This window comes from Canis aureus, chromosome 34 (assembly GCF_053574225.1).
Source record: "Canis aureus isolate CA01 chromosome 34, VMU_Caureus_v.1.0, whole genome shotgun sequence".
Classification (NCBI taxonomy): Eukaryota; Metazoa; Chordata; class Mammalia; order Carnivora; family Canidae; genus Canis; species Canis aureus.
The window spans coordinates 24,918,608-24,943,099 of NC_135644.1; the positions used below are offsets into that span (position 1 = coordinate 24,918,608).

At 46.1% G+C, this 24,492-nt stretch overlaps 1 protein-coding gene and 1 long non-coding RNA gene across 9 annotated transcripts in view; one reads left to right on the forward strand and one right to left on the reverse strand.

Moving 5' to 3' along the window:
• Positions 1–4,368: 4,368 nt before the first annotated feature.
• On the reverse strand, positions 4,369–13,779 carry LOC144304822 (uncharacterized). Of its 3 annotated transcripts, XR_013371794.1 has the most exons (3): positions 8,480–9,314; positions 6,542–6,822; positions 4,369–4,811 (listed from the first exon to the last, which is right to left on the reverse strand). It is a non-coding gene; the product is annotated as an uncharacterized LOC144304822 (long non-coding RNA). The 3 variants fall into 3 exon arrangements; XR_013371793.1 differs by lacking the exons at positions 4,369–4,811; positions 8,480–9,314 and adding an exon at positions 12,996–13,779 and having other exon boundaries at positions 5,799–6,822; XR_013371792.1 differs by lacking the exon at positions 4,369–4,811 and having other exon boundaries at positions 5,799–6,822.
• The window catches only part of ITGB6 (integrin subunit beta 6), a 134,904-nt gene continuing 117,694 nt past the window's right edge, over positions 7,283–24,492 (forward strand). For 3 of the 6 annotated variants that reach the window (XM_077883414.1, XM_077883413.1, XM_077883415.1), the window contains exon 1: positions 7,286–7,593. The gene's annotated coding sequence lies outside the window, so the exon portion shown is untranslated. Of the gene's footprint in view, positions 7,594–24,492 lie in introns of all 6 variants that reach the window. The other 3 variants (XM_077883410.1, XM_077883411.1, XM_077883412.1) reach the window with 2 other exon arrangements.

Below are 24,492 nucleotides of genomic sequence, written 5' to 3' on the forward strand. Positions count from 1 at the left end.
TTGGGGCATTCAGAGCAAACTTACCCAGTCCCTCTACGGAATCACAGGTGCAGGCGCGCTCCCTCTCCTAGAAACGCAGGCCTCTCCCAGGTGTGGATCCAGGAGCAGGGGAAGGAAGCAAAGGCTCCCTGCTCTTGCTGCCCCTCACGGCTGGTTTCCCTCTCCTCAATTGCCCCGTTAGAGGGCACCCCAGGAGTCCCTAGCGGGAACTTCCACCCACCCACTTGTGTCCCCCGCAGTTTGCCTGAGTCCTTCCTAAAATGTGATCCTACCTCCCCGAAACACCCCAGAGCAGTTCACAGGGTCGCTGGGTGAGGTGAGAGGGACCCTCTGCCACTGTACTTTGTAAAACAAAAGCAAAAACAAAAACAAACCCATTTTTCTGAAACTCCTATGGTGACAAGAAGCTGTTGGAATATGCAACCCAGCAGGGGGCCTTGCAAAAATGAAAGACACGGGTCTGTGCGACCGGTGATGCTGACTGGCTGACTCTGTACCGGTGAGTAAGAAAGTGACTGTTTCGAAAAATTCATGCCTTGGAGAGAACACTTGGCAATTTAGAATGGTTTCCACCATCGTATATGTTTGTTTCTGAAAACAATGTTTTCTCTGTGAAAAAAAATTCTAGTATGAACGCATTTTTAAAACTGGGAAGTGGGATTTTTCTAAATTATTTAAAAATCTTTCAAATCTGTAGTTTCAGAGAGCTTCAAGCATATCCAGCTAGCTAGCTAATCTATCATCTATCCGTCTATAAAGATGTGCATCAGCTATGCTCTCTCGCCTTCAAACTTTTTCTGGGTTTGGTCAACGGGAAGCACTTTGAATTAGATTATAAGAGCAGTTGATTGATGCCAAGGAAGATGGAAATTTATTAGTAAACTTTCAACAGGGGCAGCTGGGGGGCTTAGCGGTTGAGCGTCTTGCTTTTGGCTCAGGTCATGATCCTGGGGTCCTGGGATCGAATCCCGTATCGGGCTCCCTGCATGGAGCCTGCTTCTCCTCCCTCTGCCTGTGTCTCTGCCTCTCTGTGTGTCTCTCATGAATAGATAAATAAAATCTTTTAAAAAAACAACTTTCATTGGCTGGTGGTTGTGGCTGATAACCTGAGTCATGATGGAGTAACTATAGACGACAATGTGCTTCTCGCATTATCTTTGCAGCATTGTTTTGAGCCACGATAGTCACCAAAACCAAGTATTAAAATAGACTGCACTTCGAATCAGACTTCTGAATCCTTATCCCAAAGTGGTGAAGCAAGCTTTTCAAGTGGAGCATGTCCAGCTCAGTCACATGTAAATATAAAATGAGCATATGACACTAAGAGCATAGTAAGAGCAAAAAGGTCATTTGGTTATTTTTTGTACCCGGGAGAAAATAAAGAGCTTAATGTTCTTTCATCTTTTAAAATGTTCTCTCTGTGGGTTTTGCACTAACATATGAGTTCAACCGTATATGTATATTTATGAATAAATAACAAGTATTGGGGGCAGCCCCGGTGGCGCAGCAGTTTGGTGCCGCCTGCAGCCCGGGGCGTGATCCTGGAGACCCAGGATGGAAGCCCACGTCGGGCTCCCTGCATGGAGCCTGCTTCTCCCCCTGCCTGTGTCTCTGCCTCTCTGTCTCTCTCTCTCTGTTGCTCATGAATAAATAAATAAAATCTTTAAAAAAAAATAACAAGTATTGGGAGACTCTGCTTAAAATCTTTGATTGATTGTGGTGAACCATCCGACAGCTTGGAGACCACTAAGCATAAGGGGCCAGAAAACAAAACACGTAAACAAAAACACATGACTGTTTCCAGAATCTGAGAACCTCAGATTCACAATTCTATTTTGTTGGAACCATTTTAAAGAAAACAAAGGGGGGGAAACATGAAAGAATGTGTGACAGAGGGACAGCCAGTGCCTACAACTTTCCACATGAGCTGGGGCGGTAGCTCCTTTGGCTGAGCCACTACCTTTCAGAGAGTTTGGGAAATATCTGGGATATAGTGGGAGGCCCCAGGGACCACCCAGTAGTAAAACCCTAAGTGAAATCCTTCCAAAAACAACAGGCAGGATGAGGGTGAGGCCTCCCAGCTCCCTTCCCAGCGCCACTGGCTCCAGCTGCTTGCACCTTAGTGGACCCCGGAGAGTCCCAGCGGGTGTGGGCCTTGGGAACCAGCCTCATCACAGGGCGTACTGTTTGGGGGGTTCGGAAAACACTCTGGTGCATCCCCAAGAACAGGAGAGAGGGGGAAGCCGCCGGCATCCGCTCAGCAGTCTCCTCTCTAAACGCGTCCAGCAAAACCAGGACTGGGCTCCGGGCAGAGCTCGGCAGGACGTGCAGGTGTTGGCGGCCTTGGGGCGACAGGCAGTGAAGCTGCACACCACGGTGAGAGGGTGAAATCAAAGCCACTTCCAAGCTGTCTTCCTTTTTTTTTTTTACTTTTTTATTTAAAGATCTTATTTATTTATTCATGAGAGACATAGAGAGACACAGGCAGAGGTGAAGCAGGCTCCAAGCAGGGAGCCCAACGTGAGACTCGATCCCGGGGCCCCAGGATCAGGCCTGTGCCAAAGGCGGTGCTAAACTGCTGGGCCACCCGGGCTGCCCTCCAAGCTGTTTTCTGTTACTGTTTTTCAGGATTCCTCACTGATTAAAATCAAAATCTAGCTACAAAACGAGCGACCTGGAGAGGCGTTCACTTGTCTGTCTACATCTCTACAAACCCATCCTGCTGCTTCCAGTTTTTCTCCTTTTTTTTTTTTTTAAAGATTTTATTTATTTATTCATGAGAGACACAGAGAGAGGCAGAGACCTAGGCAGAGCCCGACGCGGGACTCGATCCCCAGACCTAGGATCAGGCCCTGAGCCAGAGGCAGGAGCCACCCAGGTGTCCCTCCAGCTGGTCTTCTAAAGCCTCCTAAAGCCGGGTGAACCCAAATCACCTTCTCAGCACCCAAGGACGCACTGAAGCAGTTTCATCCCCCTATAGAAGCCTCTCGAGGAAATTATCTGAAGGCCTGAGAAATCCAGCCCTCTTTGCCATGATCTCTACGGAGTCATTGAGTGACCTTAGCAAGACATCCCTTCTGCTCTCCGCATTCAGAGGCGATCTTTGTGAAATAAATATTGGTGATTTGTTGTTTGGTTCTTAACGTCCATTAAATATGGTCCCATCAGCGGTTACTGGGATCCGGGATCCGGGGAGATGGGCCTCTCTCTGGGTTTTGTTAACTTGGTCATTCAGGACCTGCTGGGTTTCCAGGGGCCCTTCTGCGGCCGGGACCCGCCGCCGAACCACACTGCGGAGCCGGGGCTGGCGGCCGCCTGGGCCGGACCGTGACCTCCAAACGGGGTTTCCTTTCTCTTCCCCTGCACAGAAGAAGAAGGCCACGTGGCTCCAACCATTTTTCCGTGATGACCTTCCAAATGGAGACCTGGGGCATCCAAAGGCCCTCCCGCTGGGAGACACCTGTCGTTTACTGTGCACACTGCCCTCCTGCAACCCCCCCCTCCACTGTAAGGACCGAAGCACACACTTCGACCCATTTTGGCTTTTTGAAAAATGAAGGTGAGGCCTTGATTTACTGAGGCTTGCCAGCCCCACTCAATAATGCCAGCAGATTACTGGGCCTTGCGACAGGTTTGTCTGTCATGTTTTGTGGCCTGGGCGATTCCCCTCTTGGCTGGGGAGCGAAGAGTGGAATTTTAACTATGAATTTCCTTGTGTTTAATAGGCTAAAGTCAAAAGTCCACATTCTGCTTCAGATATGCATGGACAGCTTCCACTGAAGTTACTCATGTATATCTGAGTTTGGTTAAAACACTCCAACACTTGGTCACTATTAAATAACATTCCTCTTAAAAAAAAAAAAAAAAAGGCTTTATAATGTGCATGTGGGAAGGTGAAACAGCATGTGTAAATTAACCAAAAATTCACTCAGTTTGAGGAGATGCTTGACTTTCAAAGGAACAAGGCCATTTGGACAGTCCTGCTCACTTCCATCTTCATGCACACCAACCGTGGAGCCTCGCCGGGCTCATCTCAGACCCTCATTCACCTAGAATGAGAGTCTAGGCGACTAGCCTCTCCAGGCACCTGAAAACCTCCAGGTTTTTAGGGGCAGCTGTGGAAGGATACAGCACACAGGCCTGGACTCAGGAAGGGCGATCAAGGCCCCGCTCTGATAAGAATTGGACAGACTTGGGCAAGTCACTTCATCTTTCCCAGTATCTATGCACCTGTAAACTGTTGACTTGGCAAGGTTATTGTATGAATTCAATGGATGGGGGCAGCCCAGCTGGCTCAGTGGTTTAGCACCTCCCTTCAGCCCAGGGTGTGATTCTGGGGTCCCAGGATCAAGTCCAAAGTCAGGCTCCCTGCATGGAGCCTGCTTCTCCCTCTGCCTGTGTCTCTGCGCCCCCCCCCTATCTTTCATGAATAAATAAATAAAATTTTTTTAAAAAGAAATTATTAAAAAAAATCAATGGATGGATGTTAAATTTGTTTTTTGATTCAAAAGTATTTTGCCTGTTTAATAAGGAAAAAAATGTACACAATCAAAGTCCAATAAGGGTAGAGACAGTAGGGAGAAATTTATAGTCAAGCAATGGTAGTGCAAATATATGTTGGTATAATTCCTATGGAAACTGGCATATTGCATTAAGTATTCGAACTCAGTATTTAAATGTACATACAAAATTGTCTTCTTTGATCCAATAATTAGGCATATGAGAGTTTGTTGCAGGAAATACAAAAGTTAATAATGATGATGATGATGAAGGGCAACCTCTTTGTGTAAAGGTTTTCTTTACAGCATTTCCTGTCATGGAAACAACGTAAACTTTAAGTAAATAAAGGAATGTTTAAGCACAGCATTATAGGCTTAGGCTATGCTTAGATTAAATTCTTACAATGTTAAATGAATAAAAAATGGATTCAAAATACACATTCTGCGGGCACCAGGGTGACCGGGTCATGATCCTGGGGTCCTGGGATCGAGTTCCACATCAGGCTCCCACAGGGAGCCTGCATCTCCCTCTTGCCTATGTCTCTGCCTCTTTCTCTGTGTCTCGCATGAAGAAATCAATAAAGCTTTTAAAAAGAATACAAATTCTGTATGATCACATCATTATAACAAAAAAACCATAAGCATTAAAAAGAACCAGAAAGAAAAAAGCAGAACTGTCAACAGTAATGGGTAGAAGAATGCCAGAAGGCGCTTTGGACCAAAGGACTATATGAACTTTTGACCCTCTTTGTATTCCTAACACCTTGTACATAGATGACACTCAGGATATATGAAATGAATTTTTTAAAGTGCTAAACCTTAGCTCCTAATTAAGAAATTAACACTCTGCTCAACTTTCCAATTAATCAAAGCTTTACCTTAATTGGCCCTGTAAAATAGTTTTAAAATATTTTTTCCCAGTGGTTTCTTCTTATTTTTCCATCCAGCTCTCTGTAAGATCATAGATATTCAGGAACTAGTACATTTGGCATTTGGTCAAATAGCAAAAGCTTGGATTTAGCCATTGAGTATCACAAGGCGCAACATCAAAGGAATTTTGAAATGTTGCTCCCCACATACAGCCCAGCCCATGTCATCTGATCCTCAAGAATGCTGTGCAGAGCCCCAGAGCAGCAGGAGATGGATACCCGCGGCAGGGAAGCCCAAGCATACGTTGTCACCAACGGGAGAGTGGGTACGAGCCAAAGAAGGAATGGATGGCACACTTTAATGGTAGACAGCACTTTCCAGAGAAAACTTGTCAGCGCATCATAGTGAATTTTGCATAAGGAGAGGGAATACAATCAATAAAACCCTCATTTATTTACAGAAATAGAACAAAGCAGCCAAAGTAGGCAACTACGTGGATATTTGGTTCTTTAACTCCCTGGAAATAATATTTATTGCCAACTTTAGCAGTATTCTTAGTGACAATGTTACGAAATACCATCTTGTATTTCTAGCATGTCCTACAGGCCTGTCTTATGGCTCACGGTGAGCAGAGCACCACACTTAGCACACAGTGGAGTCGGTCCCCTCAGGAAACAGAAGATAGTCAGTGCTGGGGCAACCCACAGAGGAAATGAATTTTGCAGAGAAGGAATAATATCTCTATGGCAGAAATTAAGTCAGTTCTTGAATTCCAAATCGAAGTGTTTCCTCACGTAGGAGTTTACTTAGTGAACAAAAGAATGTAAGGCTCCTTGAAGGTTCCAGGGTATCATAGAGGTTAGAAATGAAAGGTGGTTTAAAAATCTTCTAAGAAGCCACCATACACAGGACACGTTCTTTATAGACAAGGAGTCAGCTCAGAGACCTTAGGAATTTTTCTGAGATCAAGTATCCAGTCAACAATAGAGCGAGGACTCAGACCCAGGTGCCCTGGCTCTCTGTTGCCCTTGCTTCCAGAGCACTCAAGTACCACATGGCTTGTGAGCTGCCACACTGCCTCCAGCACTGTTCTTCAGACGCTCAAGAGGCGCTGGGGCATGAGGGAAACTGCTTTGGAGTCAGACTGAGGTTTAAATCTGACTGTCACTTACCAGCATGTGACCTTGGGCAAGTCAACGAATCTCTAAAGCAAGGCCACCAACCCAGGCCACACTGCGGTGGTGAGAATGAAAAGATAAAGCATCTCCAGGGCTGAGATGGCACTGGAACACCACGGAGGCCCAGTGAACAGCACCAGTCATCTGTCATATGACCTCCTTGAAGGCGGACCCAAAGCCCTGCACTCTTGGCCTCGACCTCAGAAGAGTGTGGTCCAAACACTTCATCCTTCTTCCCAAAAGCTGTACGGACGTCTCTTCTCAGCTGTGCCCAACTGGAACAAATCAAATCCAATTTGGACCATTTAGTGTTTGGCACCATCTTTCATACTAATCTCCTCAGTTTTTATTTTCATTTTCCAGTTTAACCAAACAAGCCACTTTCAGAGGCTAGTGACTTTAAGCCAGACCCACCAATAAACTAGACTTCTCCTGAAAACACCAGGATCCTTTTGAAGGAATGTAAATATAAACAACCCAACACGATATACGAAAATTTGATGGGAGTTGGGTCATTGGTTCGGATGCCAGCTCGACTCTAAACTTGCCCGGTACTATTTTGGGGTATCACAATCTATGTGTGCTCCACGTCCCAGCCACCCTGCCATCCATTAGGTTCGAATGTCCTTTATGGAATGAACTTGATCCCCCCGCCTTACTTTTGGTCTCTCTCCAGGGCAGCTAATGCGCTGGCATAGTTCTGCCATTTGTCAGCCAGAAGTCTGGTTACACATTTGCTCGTCAATCTAAACCTAACCTATTCTCATACGAGCACTTGGGGTTTCATGTAAATCCACCAGACACTCTGTCATTCAGCAGCAATAGCTCTCCCTAGTAGGCCGCACCAATGTGCCTTCATGAAATATTTCCCTGGGTTGGTGGAAGAAACATTCAAATGAACGTGCTTTTTCAGGAATGGTGACACCAGAATGTTACAAATCTGTTCATTACCACAACAAGGATAAATGGTATTTCTGCCAAAGACTTGGTAACGGGTGCAGTAATGCATCTCAGCACTTTCTGAAAGTAAAGGTCTGCCCTGGGAGGTAAGTCCTATAATGCATGACTAACAAACGCAAACCCAAACTTCGGAACTAAGTTTTCCTCGTCCGTGTAACCGATCGTTTCCAACAGACGCCGCCTTAGGAAGTTCATGACGTTCCTTCTGTTCTCTGGATACTCCCGTCCAGGCGAGGCTGACCCCACGGTTTCTGAAAGGGGGCTTCCTCATTAATCGAGCATGCTTTACTGTGATTTTTCTTACATTTGAATGCACACGTGCTTTTACCAGCCGTACTTCAAAAATCTGCTATGGTGTAAGGGCACGATTTCATGGGGTTATTAGTTCATCGTCCAGGAAGGTATTTTTAACATTCAGTTGAACAGTTTCTTAAGCAGCTTTTTAAGATCCTTGTTTCTGGTTATAGTGATTAATTGTTCATCTTTAAAAAAAAAAAAAAAAAAAGGCAACTTTAGGCCCTGGCCTTCCCTGTGTCTTGTGGCATTTTCAAGGCGTCACAAAGGAACTAAGGAACTGGGAATTTAAACAAGACGAAGTATCCGTTCTCATTGACACGGGCATGACACTGGGCCAGTTAACTTGGGTGTTCCTAGATTGTAAAATGCTGTGTTAAAAAATAAAAATTAAAAATTAAGAAATAAAAAAAAAAAGTAAAATGCTGTGTTAATGTAGACCTAATTCATGAGAACTGTGGAGACAGTGGGGGGGCGGGGGGGGGGGCTTCCAGTCTAGGGTATTTACGAAGAGCTCATTTTATTCCTGCAAGTGTCTGAAAATGCCGGGTAATCATTACTATTCACTATGAGCACTGAAAGTATGACTACCAGCGCTTTAAAAAGAAAAAAAAAAAATCCAATATCTGTGAAAGGTTATTCATCCAAAGAATGTGTCCTCTAAAATTAAAGACTCACCGAGTTCTGGCATATTGGCTCTCCCCATGCCTCAAATGGACAGAATCCAGATCCTGGTCAGAGAGTAATGGTTTTCTTTTTACTGTTTTGGATTCAGAACAGAATCAGCAGCTCATAGTTACAGTTTTTTAGCACTGGGTTTCAAGCAGAGAGTCACTTGGTCACAGTATAAAGATTAGTGTCTACCTAGGTAAAACCGGGTGCCTTGGGGAAATGCAGAAAGGCCTTCCTCTGCAGGCTCTTCTTCGGTCCTGGGCATTCGGAGATGGTCTTTTCCTCTATTTGACTCCCTCTAGTGTTTTCTGGCTGAAGTACAGGAACTAAAGCTCCATTTACACACACAAAAACGTTGCTGCAATTTCTCAGTATTTTCCCCGGTTATCATACACTGAAGCACACTTGCCACCAGATGTTTTGACGTGAACTCTAAGTGATTGTGAGAATTTTTGATTGGAGAGTCTCAAGCTTAGGTTCTTGTATTCCAACGTCAGATCTCCAAAGTAGGCATAGACTTCTGATCTGTTAGGGTTAGAGTCCTTCTCTGCCTTTGAACCCCTATATTCTCATTCATTTTTATTATGATCTGAAGAAGGGGGAAAGAGTCTCTAATGAACTAAGGCAAGCACGCAGGCATTTCTTTGACATATTTTCCAAGATAGAATGTAATGGTTTGATTCTTCTAAGTCCCCCAAGAGGTTCAAGGTGTTTTGCCTCAAGAGAAAAGTGATTCCTTCTTCTTCTTTTTTTTTTTTAAACAGCCTTATGGAAACATTGCATATTTTCTCCACAGAAGCCCTTAGTCAGACCAGGAAGAGTAGCTTCTTGGGAAATGTATTGCTTGTGGGCACTTTTTCTTTACTGAGAAGAAAATACACTTCCAAAGCTGTCAGCTGCCGTTGCTGCTACTTTGGAAACCAGCCACAGCTGATGTGAGAGCTAACTATAGGCCAAGGTCATCTGGGGATCTACCCAGCCTGCGTGCAGAGATGACACCCATACCTCATGGGAGGGCATGGGCTTGCCAGTCCAGCCAGTCCAGCCCAGAGAGCTAGTTTCAGCTGGAATCCCCACAAGAAGGCCCTTGATCGTCCTTCACGCTGTCGGCAGTCACTTTTACACTTGACCATTCTCAACCACAATCTGCTTTATACACTGGCCTCTTCTCCCCTTTATAACATCCTCCCTGTTTGCAGGCCCCCATAGGGGGTTCATAGGTATAGCAAATAATAATATTAAAACTGACCTTTACTGCTGTTTGTTTAACAACACAAAGCTCACTGAGGCATGCAGCTCCACTACATCAAATTATTTCAACCAAGTACCTGAACAGGAAATCCTCAGGCTTCTTTTTCTTCCTTCTTTATGACCATCAGCCACCAGCCTCTAATCCTGGCCAGGCCTTGTCCATTCAGATCCTTAGAGATCTTTCCTCTTTCGTGTCCCCTATCATTACATTTCATCCACTTTGCCTGGTTGCTGTAATAACTTTCCAACCAATCTCCCACCTCCAATTCACCAACATTCCACCATTGCTTATATTTCAAAATTACAAATCAGAATGAGTAACTCTTCCGTTGAACACTGTGCCTTTCCCCATCATCTACAAGATAAAGCTCATGCTCTCTAGACTGGCAGTCTGCCTACCTTTCCAGGCTCATCTCTTATCACCCCCTTCTTTCCATCACTCTCTTCATCACATAAACATACCCCCTCCCTCAACCCCATCATCCTCTCCCATGTCTTCAGATCTGTCTAGTGATCTTATCTCCCTAGTGATCCTCTCTACTTATTCCATCAAGATTCAGTTTGCAAATTATCTTTCTGATGGAGCTTCCCCTGATACTCTTCCAAAGCTCCCACACACAGCTCACACACACGTGTGTGCACTTAGTCCTTCCATCTATGATGCTCCTTAGGCCACTGTTGATTCTTAGCTCTTGTATCACTACACATACACACACACACACACCCCACAGAACCACAGATTTTGGACTCTTCCTGACTAGGCTGTGAGGTTCTTAATGGGAGAATCTTATATTATTGATTTATTGTGTGTACATTCCCAACATCTACAGCCATACTTAAAGCAGTATATACATTTTGTCGTATTAATAAAAATATAAATCTCACAAACAAAGCAGCCGGTCACATCCGAGAAAGTGTATTTTAATTTAAGTCCTGTCTTTACCTCTGCCCTTTGCTAAATGGTATTTGATTTACCAGGTTCCCAGGTGGGTTGTGGCCTAAAGACCCATATCTGCACTTTAGGAAAGCCGATGCTTTTGCCAAGAAATGAACTGGAAAAATATTGGGGACCAGGGAATTAGAGGAAGGGTCAGCAAGGATATGTTAGGGCTGAGGTGTGCTGCCCAGTGAGCACAGTCCAATTCTGGAAGACTTTGTAACCAAAGGAGCTGTTAAACCTGAGACAGACACCATGCATGCATGGTTCCTACATATTGCGTGCCTCTAGGCCGTCTCTCCTCTTACTTACATCCCTACATCCTCTGTTCATCCGTGCAAGTTCTCAGCTTAGATCTAGGCTTAGCCTGGTAACCTTGACTTCAAGATCAATTACCAGCATGGTCCTTACCTTTGCCTTTCTAAGTTACTCATTTCCCCCCATGAAAAATATTTCTTCAAGAGACTGCCAAGGTTGAACTAATCTCTGCCTACCTTAGGTAACTAAAGGTAGACCAACAGGGCTGTGATTTTGTGGAGAGAATTTGGGAATCACAGTTTTAGGATCCATAGTCTTCTCTGTACCTCCTTGTTGCAGGAAGTATCAACTCTGCTTAAGTTCTGCTCAAAGCTCAAGCGATTTTTCAACTGTGAAATATCAATTCCTAGAAAAGTATTTTGACCATGAAGCTCTTCTCAAATCTGGCTAGCCTCCGTATCTAAACTTCTCTTACTCTTCATCTATGCAAACTGTCCATTTTTTCATTATCTCATTTTAAAAAATTGTTACTGAGCCTTTTTTTATGCACCAGAGCTGAGGTATGGGCAGTAAACAAGACACACGCAGTCCTTTTCCTCAAGAGCTTGCAGTCTGGCTATCTCTCTGCTGTCCCTTGAATCTGACCTATATATAGGGATCTGCCTGTGTGCACTGAGTATGCTCACGCCTGCCAGCCCCCTGGCCTGTCTGAATTCTTATAATTCATCAAAGTTCCATTCAAGTCTTCCCACCAATGTCTGGTGTTGTCTCTCTCTTAGAGCGGGGGGTATTAAGAACTGGCTAAAGCACCATATCTAAGGATGCTGTGTAAAACCAGCGTTGATCCGAAGGAGGCTTCTGGTAATACCCCCAAGGGCTCTGTCGTCGCTATAATTTGTACCAAGTGTAGGTTCTGATATACATGGAAAGGCCATGCTTACTCCTTCCGTGAATAATATGGATGCATCAGTAAGATATCTAACCACAGAATCAAGATGTATTTGTTATCTTTTGCTACATAGCAAATCACACCAAAACTGAGTGGCTTAAACAACAAGTATTTGTTATCTTATAGTTTCTTTAGTTCACAAATGCAGCAGCAGCTTAGCTGGGTGTTTCTGGCTCAGGGTTTCTCATAGTTTCAGTCAGGATGTGAGTCAGGGCTGGAGGCCTCCGAAGCCTTGGCTGGGGTGGAGGGTCTGCTTCGAATCTTGCTCACTCACATGGCTGTGGGCAGAGGACTTCAGTTCCTCACCACGTAAGCCTGTCCATAGGCTGCATGAGCATCCTCAAGACGTGGCACAAACTTCCCCCGGAAAGAGCAAGCCAAGGGAAGAAGAAAGTCACAGTCCCTTTTAGGTCCTGGTCTTTAAAGTCACACAGCATCATTTCCACTTTATTCTATTTATTAGAAACAAATCAGTAGGTCCACCTGTACTCCAGGAGGGGAATTAGGCTTCACCCCTTGAAGGGAGGAATGTTCAAAAATTTTGTGCCTATATTTTAAAAGCACAGAAGCTGCTCAAGAATCTTGGAGATTGGAGCTGTGGCCTAAATCTAAATCTAGGGTGTGAAAGACTTAATTTATAGCAGTCTGAATGAAAATTCTTATGAGTTTTAGTCAACAGAGGTCATTATGGGCCTGCTCCAAAAGTCAACATGATCCTAGGCTGCATGTAAAACCAGGTGCCATCTGGGATGAGGAAGTGAGTCATGTCTATTTTACTGTGTTGAGGTCAGACCACAGCAGAGAGCTGTATTTCAGCTTGGGGCACCACGTGGAGACACATACTGGGGCCCATGTGGAAGTCAACAGATAGGATTGTAAAGAAATTTGGAATCATGTTCTATAAATGTTGTTGAAGGAATAAGAGAAGTTAAAGCCAGAGAAACATGAGGTTGCTGCGGTCATTATCTTCAAGAATGTGAAGAACTTTCATGTACAGAGATAGATTTGTTCTGCTTGCCCTGTGCTGCAGCCAAAACCATTGGGTTGAAGTCAGAGGAGAGACATTTTGGATCAATGTAAAGAAGGTATTTCTAAGAGTCAAACTGATCTAAGGTGAAAGCACCTACCTTCAAGGTCCAGTCATTGTATCAGAGGCACTGAAACAGTCAGAGGGCTGACGTGGCATGTAGCCCTTGCATAGAGATTCTATGATCTCACAGGCACTTTCCTCATGTCGCTGTGGAGTTATCATTGCCTCAGCATGGAAGATTCGATAGCAGTGGGCAGGCTCTATTCTTTGATTGGATTGAAGAGCAAGGTGTGTTTTCTGTTTTTCAAACAAGGATGACTATTAGTTCACATTTCTGCGAGTGGGAAATTTGGGCTCAGCTGGTTGGTTCTTCTGCACATCTCATTCAGGCCAGATGGTTGGTGTAGGATGAGTCTCACTCATGTGACTGTGGTTAACAAGTTGTCTGCTGGGGCTTCAAGCTAATTTTTATGGTGATCTCATGAATCCAGTGCAGCAGGAGCTGGTAAGCCTCAATGTGTCAATGCTTTTCAAGTCTTTACATGTATCATGTTTGCTAATATTTCAGTGGCCAAAACAAGTTATATAGTCAAGCCCAGAGTCAAACAGACTTCTTGATGGGAAGAGTGGCAGAGAGGCCAGCACACAAGATACTTATTTACAGCCATTTTGCAATTGACCACAGAGACCTTTTTAAAATTACCTGAATGAAACCTAGATGTCATTTTGGACATCCCTCTGCTTTCCTTGATAATCATAACTCATCCACTGGTGCATCATTCTGCATAATCCAGACCACAAGAAGGGTATGCTCTCTGTCACAGTGAGCCCAATGACAATATGGAGTAACCATTGTCCAGCAGCCATGTACAAAGCTCAGACCATTCCTATGAGTGGACAAAACGGGGGGAACTTCAGCCTTCAGAAGGAGCCTCCCATCCACTTGAGGGAAACGAAAGGACAAGACAAAGTTAAATCTAAGAGACCAAGATGGGGACCGAGAATATATCTCCATGACCTATTTTGGGAAGAATGGTGTCTTAGAAGATTTTGAAGATATATTCCAAGCCCCCATTTTCACTCAGCAGTAAGACAACATGGCACTTAGTAAGCAGCTGCTCCCTGGTGATAACCCCCAAGCCCTGTGACTAGACACAGCCCCGCCACTTCCATGCAGCATTTCCGATGGTCTCTCAGCACTGACCTCTGCTACTGGTTGCCATCTGAATTGGCACTTACCCTACTGTTGTCTTACAGGAGAGTTGAAGAAGATACCTTTGTCTCTGCAAAGATGTAAAAACTAAACATAGACCAACAGGGCTGTGATTTTGTGGAGAAAAGAATATTCCTATTTATTAAATGTACGAGGAAAATGTATCTGCTCCATGCACTTGCCCACCTACCCCTGTAGTCATTTGAGTTTTCCACTCTTGGTGAACAAATATCCACCGTATTTTCCAAGCTAAGTCTTTAACAACTTGTAAGGTTTTGTTTCTTGCTGCACCCTTTGCCTTGTGTAAAATGAGACAGGGGGAGTTGTCAACAAATATTTGATGACCAATTGATGGCATGGGGTCAGATTTCTGGGAGAAAATTAAGATGAGGGAAAAAGACCCCCTTCATCATTTAGATGATGTTTTGTCAAACCAAATGGCCGATTCACATCTAATCATTGTATCTTAAGCAGGGACAGCTGGAGCTTACTGTGCGCCTCCTGCCCCGTCTTTATCCCTTCTCTAAAGGCAGGAAACAGAGGGCTCTGTGCACAGCAGTCACAGACCTGCATCAAAGACAAACCACTGACATGGAACATCACAAAGAGAGGCTTGCTGGCCCAGGGTTGGCATTTGGGAGCCACATGCAGGCACACGCTAAGGAGCATGGCAGCAGCCTTCTCTCTTCATCTTGGGGGGTGGAGGCCAAGGAACAAGGCTCCCTCGGTTTCCTACCAAATGACCTATTTTGGTGAAATAAGAAAGGGAGGGCTGCCCTACAGCCAGTCATATGCCAAGTTGTAGCGATGTTAGTATTTCATGCCAGTCATTCTATCTAACAGAAACTTGCCCTGGCTTTTTTCCATTCCTTTTAGTGAGATTGCAGCTGTAAATCAGCAAGAGTGTCTTGGAGGCTGCTTCAGGATGGTTGTCGGGAGCAGTCTAAGAGGAAGAAGCTTCAGAATAATTTAGAATATGAGTCTGGGAGGGAAGGTCAATTTTGCTATTTAGAACCAGAGCGCTGTACCAAACTTGGCTTTGAAGGGATGCTCTAAATGTCAGCCTTGGAATTTGAATTGAGAATAGCTAAAAAACACAATTGTTCATACTTTTATCAGCATGAGACTTAGTTTGAATTCTCATTCTCAACTCTGACCTCTGAACATCCTCTAAATTTGGGGAGGCCCCTTTAATAATAATCCATTTGGCATTGGTAAAAATCTCTTTTTACTTGTAAGAAGAGTTCCATTTGTGAATAATGCTGCAATGAACATGGGAGTGCCGATATCTCTTCGATATCCTATTTTCATTTCCTTTGGATAAACACCCAGAAGTGGGAGTACTAGATCACATAGTAGTTCTATTTTTAATTTTTCTCATCCTACCTCTTAATAACAGTACCAAGGTACGTTGACCTTTCTGGGCTTTTCCTTCTTTATCTCTGAAATAAGGAGACAGAGTTATTCAGAGGAATAAATGAGAAAGAATATTGTGAAGTATTAAGAAGGTCCAGTTAGAAACATGGTATGGGAGGACGAATGGCCAAAGTCACTCAACCAGCAGCTGCAGAATCAGGTCCACAACCTATGCTTCATGAAGCAGCACCTAGCCTAGCACCAGGTGCCTTGTTAACTGAACATACATATATTTTCCTCTGGCATCAGCCCCTCTGAACTAAGGACTGGATTGATATGAGACACAAATTAAGGAGATTATGGAAGGTTGGATCTATCCACTTATTGCCCTGATCGGTTTATCCTGCAACTCCTCCAGATTTATCTAATCCCCAGTAAGTCCCAGACACAAGCAAGACTCAGTAGTCATTCTTTAATGGAAAGAATCTAGACTGGGAATTTATTACGGCCCCATTGTTGGGAAGCATGAGTGGGAAGGGCGCAAGGGGATTTGGCAACAATCCATAGATATGGCAAAAATCCACACGCGTAAAATTCACTGTAACTCCCTGCCTAAAGCTCTCTGCTCTGGCCCTGGCCCTATATCCTCAGCAGATATGCCTCTTCTTTGAGCGCCTATGAATGTTTCCCCCTCAATAGGGTCACTGTTAAATTTCACCATGGGCACATTTCACCCTGCCATGATTTCTACTGCGCAATATCTCTGAAGTCTTTTGAAGACTCTCCATGAACTTAAAGAGGAAGAACACAGACTCTGGGGACAAAAGCCAACCCCCTTTTGTAACAGCATCATTCTTGGCTAGTCCCACACTTGTGTTTTCTATCAGAAGCCACTGGGAAAGAAAGAAACAGCTCAAGTAATATTTAACTCTGATCACACTGTTTGCTTTAATTATTAACATTTGGCAGCCAGAAGAAATAACAGCACTTCATCTAGACATTTAAGAAGATAAAGGAACAGCTCATACCCCAGCCTTTATAAGATGTTTGAGAAATCATCTTGGACGGGCACATGCAGTCTTCACACATACCAGCAAACGCTGGGAAGTGTGATGACTGATTCATTCACTGTGCAAATATTTATTGAACTGGCACAGTTCTAGGTGCTGGCAATACATCGATGAGCAAAACAGACAACAGTCCCTGATCTTGTGGAGCTTATATTCTAGTAGGAGGTGGAAGAGACAAATATTCAACAGCAAACATAATAAACAAGGAAATTACATGGTCTGTTAGGCGGTAAGAGAGAAAAACACAGCAGGGTAAGAGAAATGGGGAGTGCTGGGGGTGAGAGGGCCCATTTTTACATGGGGTGGTCAATGTTGGCCTCATCAACTGGTGACAGTCTAGCAAAGTCTTAAAGGAAGGTACTTATTTCCAATAGGTACCTGGAAAGTGGTGCTATAGACAGAATAGCCAGTGCAAAGATCCTGAGGTAGGAGCATTGAGTGGAGTGTTGGTAAAACATCACGAAAACCAGATTTGCCTAGAATGGAGTGGGTACGGAGGAACACAGGAAATGAGGGGAAATGAGGTCGCAGGGGAAAGAGTGACCAGATAGATAGGACCCTGTAGATTGATGTATATAAATTTCTTTTCCTTTAGAGAAGTGGGGCCATTAGAATCTTTGGGGTTGAGTGATCTAAGGTTTTATTTTTTATTATTGTTTTAAGATTTTATTTATTTATTCATGATAGACAGAGAGAGAGAGAGAGAGAGAGAGAGGCAGAGACACACGCAGAGGGAGAAGCAGGCTCCATGCAGGGAGCCTGACGTGGGACTCGATCCCAGGTCTCCAGGATCAGGCCCTGGGCCAAAGGCAGGGGTTAAACCGCTGAGCCACCTGGGGATCCCCGTGACTAAGGTTTTAAAAGGATCCCATTCTGTATGGTTTCGTTGTATATTTAGGCCAGGTCAGAGACAGACCCTTTGCGCTGAAGATGTTTTTGCTTTTCCTCCAAGATGTTCAGAGTGGCAGGCTTCCAGGCTAACACATCAGCATCCCCCACTGAACTGAGTGGCTCCCTCACGACTCCCTGCCCCTCTGGAAGCAAAGTCCCATCACCTCCATCCCAGCCTCACGTAGACATGGACGGAGAAAAAGGAAGAATCTCTTCTTTCCCTGTTTGCAGCTTCCCAGGAATTCAGACTCCACCTAGCAAGATCCATTAGAGCTAATTAACGGCCCTCCTTTCAGTAGGTGTCTCCTCACTATGATTAATTCTCGGTCAGAGACAGAAAGCTTGTTCCATTATGGTTCTTTTTAAAAAATTATTATTATTCAGGCTTCTAATACTGGCATGAACTGCGGGTGAATTTCTGAAGTCATGTTACTTAGCTGTCACAACTAGTAATAGAAAAATTCAATTTATAAAGAATTAGGAGAGGCAGGAGAGGCATGCTCTTCGGTTTAGAACAAAGGAGATCAATCCTGACACAATGGCAGCATGACATCCGTGGACTTTGAAGATTCTAGCCTTCCTCTTCATTAATTAGAGAGAATCAAGAGTTCTGGTGGTTAATTATTTGCAGAAATTGTGCTCTGCAAAAGCAGATGCCAACTCCCTCCAGCCGCCTCCAGCAGCAGCTCTGCATGATAATTAAACCATGTGTCAGTCCCAAGCTCGGTCTGGGTGGGCAAATACACACTCGGATGACCACTGCCGTCCGCCACCCCTCGGGTTTGGGCAGGGCCCGTGGGACTTGCTCACACGGGGACCCCGGAGGCCGACACTGTTCTGAATGGGCTGCCCTGGATAGGTAGTGCTGTTAAAATCCACATCAAGAAACCTAAGATCAAAGTCAGCTCGAATTTGCTCTTACAAAGTGTTTGGTGGGTCGAGGCCATTTGCCAATAGGGTCAGTTGGTACTTGTGTGGGTGGCTACTGCTGCTGCTCTTGTGCCAAGGTTAAAGAATCAATTCTCTTTAAGAAAAACAAGACAAAATAAAAAACAACGGGGCGCCTGGGTGGCTCATTTGGTTGTTTCTGCTTTTGACCCAGGTCATGATCTGAGGGTCCTGGGATCGAGCCCGGAGCCCTGGGTCAGGCTCCCTGCTTGACAGGGAACCTGCTTCTCCCTCTCCCTCCGCCTGCCATTCCCCCTGCTTGTGCTCTCTGTCTTTCTCATAAATAAATAAATAAATAAATAAATAAATAAATAAATAAATAAATAAAATCTTTAAAAAATAGCTTTAGCTTTTAATGCTTTAATTACAAAAATAATATATATCCTTTGTATCAAATTGAAGCCATGTGGAAGTTACGAGGTAGAAAACGAGGGCTCCTCTGTGCCCCCTTCCAATTCTCCCGAGAACCATGATAAGGTTTGAGGCTTTCCTTCCAGACTCTTCCCGTGCTCAGATTGCAGTCTCTGGATTCTCTTCTGACCCACCAGGGACTAACATCTTAACATGACATTTCAGCATCCCTGCTGCTTTTTCTGGATCCACGAGATCCACCGCCGTCCTGCTTCTGCGCTTCCACAGGACTCCGCGGCGGATTTAACACAGGGCAGCCTCAACTTGGGAGTCTTGCCATTGGATTTGACCACAAGCCCTGGCACAAGAATGCACTGGCGCTTAATGGTATGATCTTAGTGTTTCTATGCCAGAGACAAGAGGTAAATAGGACAGCCCCATCCTGGGGGTAGCAGTGCATTTGCAACCAAGTATATTGAGCTCAGTCTTCATTTTGACGGCAGATATTGTTGGAAAAACAGGAAGAACACGCACATTATAAAAGCCATCAGCACTGGTGATGTAAACAGTTGCCTCTCATCGGCTTACACACCACGGGGAGGGACAGAGAATGCAGTGCTGCTCTCCCAGAAATAGAAATGCTGCTCGAGTTAGCCCAGGGCCTCCTTTACCAGAGCTAAGCCAGCAGACAGAGCCACATCTCTGACCTGCCCTCCCAGGCATCAATTTCTTGGGGAATTTATTCAGAGGACTGCAGCCCTAAAGCTGAGTGGGGCTGGGGGTGCCCGATCGGCATTCAGGAGGAGCTGCGGGCAGAATGAGGGTGGCCGCCTGGCAGGCCCTCCCCCACGTACCCAGATCGCCCTGGACGCTTTGACATTTGCTGGCATTAAGACCCTGTGGCCATTTCACAGCCCATTTGTTTAAGATACTTGAAACTCTCTCTGCGGGGCAGCCTTGTAACATTAGCTTGGCGGACATCAGCCCCTCCCTTGGATGACCAAGCCCTTCTGACCACTGAGGGGTTACCGACTCTAAAGAGCAGCAGCAGGTTTTGGCTACATCTCAATCACAGCATTTATTAAACTCGGTTGTGATCATCTGTCGCCGGGACTATCCTACTGGCCAGTTATCTCCTCGAGGGCACCGAATGTGTTTTAAGCATCTTGGTGCTGCTGGCACCTCGCTGGAACGGGGGTACAGGTTACCTCTGTTTTACTGGGTTTTTACGACGTAGTATTTGTTGGGTGGCAGGTTTTCGGTGGTGGTGGAGGTAGCCGTTCCCACGGACGTAACTTGACACAAGCTATGATGGTTAGTTTTCTATGTCCCTTGGTTAGATTTGGTCAGCACCCAGTTATTCAATCGAACATTAAGGTAGGTGTGGCCGTGAAGGCATTTTGGAGGTGCGACCACCATCTACAATCAGTTGACTTTGCATAGAGGAGATCACTGTCCATAATGTGAGTGGGGTTCATCCAGTCATTGGAGGCCCTACGAGTAAAATCTGAGCTGTCTTACAGAGGAAGACATTCTGACTCAAGCCTGCAGGATCACTCCTGTGTCCTGAGTTTCCAGGCTGCTGGCTTGCCCTATGGATTTTGGATTTTCCAGCCCCCACCATTGTATAAGCCAATTCCTTAAAACAAATACCTGTATGCCCATATATAAAATCTCTTATTGGTTCTGTTTTTCTGGAGAACCCTGACTGATGTGTGTACACATGGTACGCATGAATCCATGTAAAACACACCATTCATTCATTCATTCATTCATTCATTCATTTATTCAGTGCACTCAACAAATAATTCTTTTGAGTGCCTACCAAGTGCCAGGCATTGTGCTATGTGCTAGAAATGATAGTAAAAAGAGACAATCCCAGATCTCAAGGCAAGCCTTGATTTAAGGCAAGTCCAGGGCAGTGCCGGAGGTTTCTTAAAGAAACAAACCGGCCTAGAATCTGTGGGAACTAGACTCAGACGGTGAGTCACCTGCAGCTGCCTTGGCCCGGGGCAGGGACAGCCAGGTCCGGCACAGAGCCAAGAAGGAATAAAGCACTTTTGCCCAGGCGTCCAGGGCACCCGGATTTCACAGTGCCAAGAAGAAAAAAGAGACAGAAAGAAGGAAAAGAAAAGAGGAGACAAGACAAAAGCTTGGGGGCGAAAGAGAGATGTTCAGGGTGGTTTTTCTGGGTACAGGCACCCTGAAGGTCAAAAAGGCTTCCTTCCACTGAGGTAGGAAGGGACGGATTCTCAAGAACTCCCTCCCACCTCTGCTGTGATGGGATGACCTCACCATGACCTCACTTCCTTTCCAGGAGCCCGGGGAATTTTCCTCGGCCCAGAAGCTTCAGGGAAAAGCTGACTTTGGGTTCTGTCCCTGCCCCGTCCACACGTTGGCCCAGAAACTTGGCTCCTGGGAGTGAACAAGAAGAGCTTTGCTCTTTGCAGACTGAAAAGTGGCACCTTTTATTTTTTGATTTTAAAGATTTTTTTTTTTTTACTCATTCATAAGAGGCACACAGAGAGAGGCAGAGATGCAGGCAGAGGGAGAAGCAGGCTCCCTGCAGGTGAGCCCCATGTGGGACTTGATCCCAGGACTCGGGATCACGACCTGAGCCAGAGGAGATGCTCAACCACTGAGCCACCCAGGTGTCCCAAGTGGCACCTTTTAAATTAATTTTTAAAGGAATATGCTATCCTGACGTTGGTAAGTCTCAGCTGAAAAAAATATAAGAGAAAGCAGCGTGAAAAAGGGAACAAACCAGAATGTTCAGAGAGGAGACTCTCGAGGTTTGTTACCCTTCCTGTAGGCCGGCTCCCCCCTGCCCAGGGGTAGGCCCTGCCAGTCCAGGACTCCCTCCCTGAGCGAGAACAGGGCCACACCTGTCCTGTCACTCGAGGAGGAAGCAGCAGGCCCAGAAGGCAAGGCTCAGACCAGGCATCTCTGCCCGTGTGAGCAGTTCGGGTTGCAGGCACTCCTGGGTGAGCCCACAGAGGAGTCTTTTATGAATAAGAAAAAAATTTCCTTAAAACCTTTGACCGTGGGCCGCCTGGGTGGCTCAGCAGTTGAGCACCTGCCCCTGGCCCAGGGCCTGATCCTGGAGACCCGGGATCGAGTCCCTCATTGGGCTCCTGCACGGAGCCTGCTCCTCCCTCTGCCTGTGTCTCTGCCTCTCTCTCTCTCTCTCTCTCTCTCTCTGTCTTTCATGAATAAATAAATAAAATCTTAAACAAACAAACAAACCTTTGACCGCCACCTGGCCCTAGCTGGTCCTAGTCAGTACAGGAATCTACAGCGCAGAGGACTTCGAGGTTGCCCCTCGGTGTGGAAGGCCACCGTCTGTGGGGGCTGCAAGCAGCTGGGCTTCCTCTCTGGAGCTCCAGCACCGAGCCCTGCCGGTTTCCTTTACTTCCAGAAGCTGTGGTTGGGACTCACCCAATTTAGCCAAGAGGCATCCAGAGCTGCGATCTCTCCTTAAATGGGACTGAATCCCCCCACCCCATTTTCCCAGAGGGGCTTCCTCGGGAGTTGGTGGGGGCTCCAGAGCCAAGGACATCAGAGCTGCCCACCTGGCAACATGGGGTAGAGTCTTCCAGGCTCACAGTCGTCTTACTAAGTCACCACTTCCTTGGCTGAAAAATACCCGAGTGACTTTGATGAAGCTTCCTCGGCCAAGAGTGGCGGCCAGAGCTGCGATGGGCAGCCCGGGGTCCCTGTTCTACTGGCTCTGCAGGGACTCCCCTGAGGGATGCAAACGCCCCGGCGAGTCACACTCCTGGCAAGTCGCCCTTTGCAGTGGCCCCCTGGGGTCCGTTGTCCCCCAGCAGCCTTGGTGTTGAGGACACAGCCCCGCAGGAACTTTCCCCTTCGGCTTGGCCTGATTAATCTGGCTCTGCCATCATCACCCTTTGGAGAGAGAAAGAGGGTGCTCGCTGCACCTTGTCCTGCACCCCGTTAGCATGTGCTCCCTGTGACCTGCGGCGGAGGAGGCCGCCTCCCGAAGCTTTGGGAAACACCTGCCTCGGTGTTCCTGGGCCCTTTCTCAGGGTGCACACGAGCCAGCCATCAAGCCTTCCCCTCTTTCTCGCCGAGTCTTTGGTTAGCCACACTTCTCACCTGTAACGGCTGAACGACCCTTTTATTCTCTTATTTCCGGCCTGACAGGCTTGTTAGTGGAAGGAAAGAAAAGCTACCTGGATGCATGTGCGCCCTTGGCGGATGCTGTTGCCTTTTCTCCAAATATCCCAGGCTGTTTTGGATATTTGGATCCAAGCTTGCCACCCATTCCCAGGAGACGCCTTTTCCTCCAGCCCCAGGCTTCTGGAAGGAATGGCTGTAAAGGAGTAGCCCATAAGGAAGACTTAACAAGTGGTTGGGGGGCGCATTAGGTCCTGGTGCCATTTTTGAGCACCATCGTGAGTGGAAGGTGGTGGAGAGGTGAATCACTCACTGAAGGAGTGACAGGGGATGTTGATCGTAATTCCTGCTCCATAAGGATACGGAGAACTTTAAATAAGACACAAGGTACAGAAAGTACTGGATGCATAGTGGGTGCGAAATGAGTACAGCTTGCCGGCTCTTAGAAAAGTTTCATATAAACCCGCCTTACAGGGAGGCCCGTGTGCCTCACTAGAGTGGGGTGACTCAGGGCAGGGCCTGGGGACAGATCCCTGGGATTGGAGCCCTCATCCTCCACTTAACAGCCGTGTGGATTTAGTGTCTCTTTAAACCTCTCTGTGTTCTTTCCCCACCTGTAAACTGGGACTGATAGCAATTGCACTTACCTCCTAGGAGTTTTTGTGAGGATTATTCTAGAGCAGTGCCAGGTACGCAAGAAGCATAGACATAGGTTGACTGCTATTATTCGATGCTGTCAGGCTACTCATTATTGCTCCACCTCTGTATGTGCAGGAGCTGCAACACCCTCAACAGTTTATTTCTCAATTTATCTCACAAATCTTCTCGCGTATCTGTGTCGTCCAGGACAACATGGCACAATTATGTGCTGCAGGATCATAATTTTTCAGAGTATTCACGGGTGCTTTGTGGAAAAATACAGGTCAGGAGTTAAAGAAATATGTGATTCTTTGGCTTTAATGATGCTAACCGGGTGTTATTACTGTGGGACTTCCCAGATCATTTCACACGCTGACCGTGCTCCAGGCAGAAGTCCTCCCCTGCACAGTCCCTCCCAGAACTGGTGTCACACTTTGGAAAGTGGAGGCCTAGGTTCGGGAAAAAATAACTTGGATACAAGTCAACGAGCCTCTCTAGCTATGAGCATTGAAGGCAGGGACGTACGAGATGAGCTGGGGGTGGAGAATAGAAGCCCCAGAAAAAGCCAGGCTGGGAAGAACTCAGCGGAAGCTCCTGGGAAAGGTGACGGTTACATTGCTGGGAGTTAGCAGCACCCAGAGACAAAGCAGATCATAGTTCCATCCGAGTCAGAATAAAAGTAAGGACGACAAGAAGGCGTCCTTTCTCGCAGCTCTGAACTCTCCTTTTTATTGAGCACCTGCTATCCCCCCCACACGCACCGTCCCGGGTGCCCAGGAGCTCCAGCATGCTCACAGGTGGGAGCAGCCAGGCAGGGAGAGCGGTGCTCTGGGAGCACCAGGACCAAGAGCCCCAGGGGCCACGGAGGGAGACACGTGCCGGGCAGGGTGCTGGGGAAAGGCCTCCAAAGGGTGTGTTTTTGAAGAACTGGGTCTTGAAAACTGCATGTTATGTCAGGTGAAGATGACAGGAAGGGCATTTCAGAT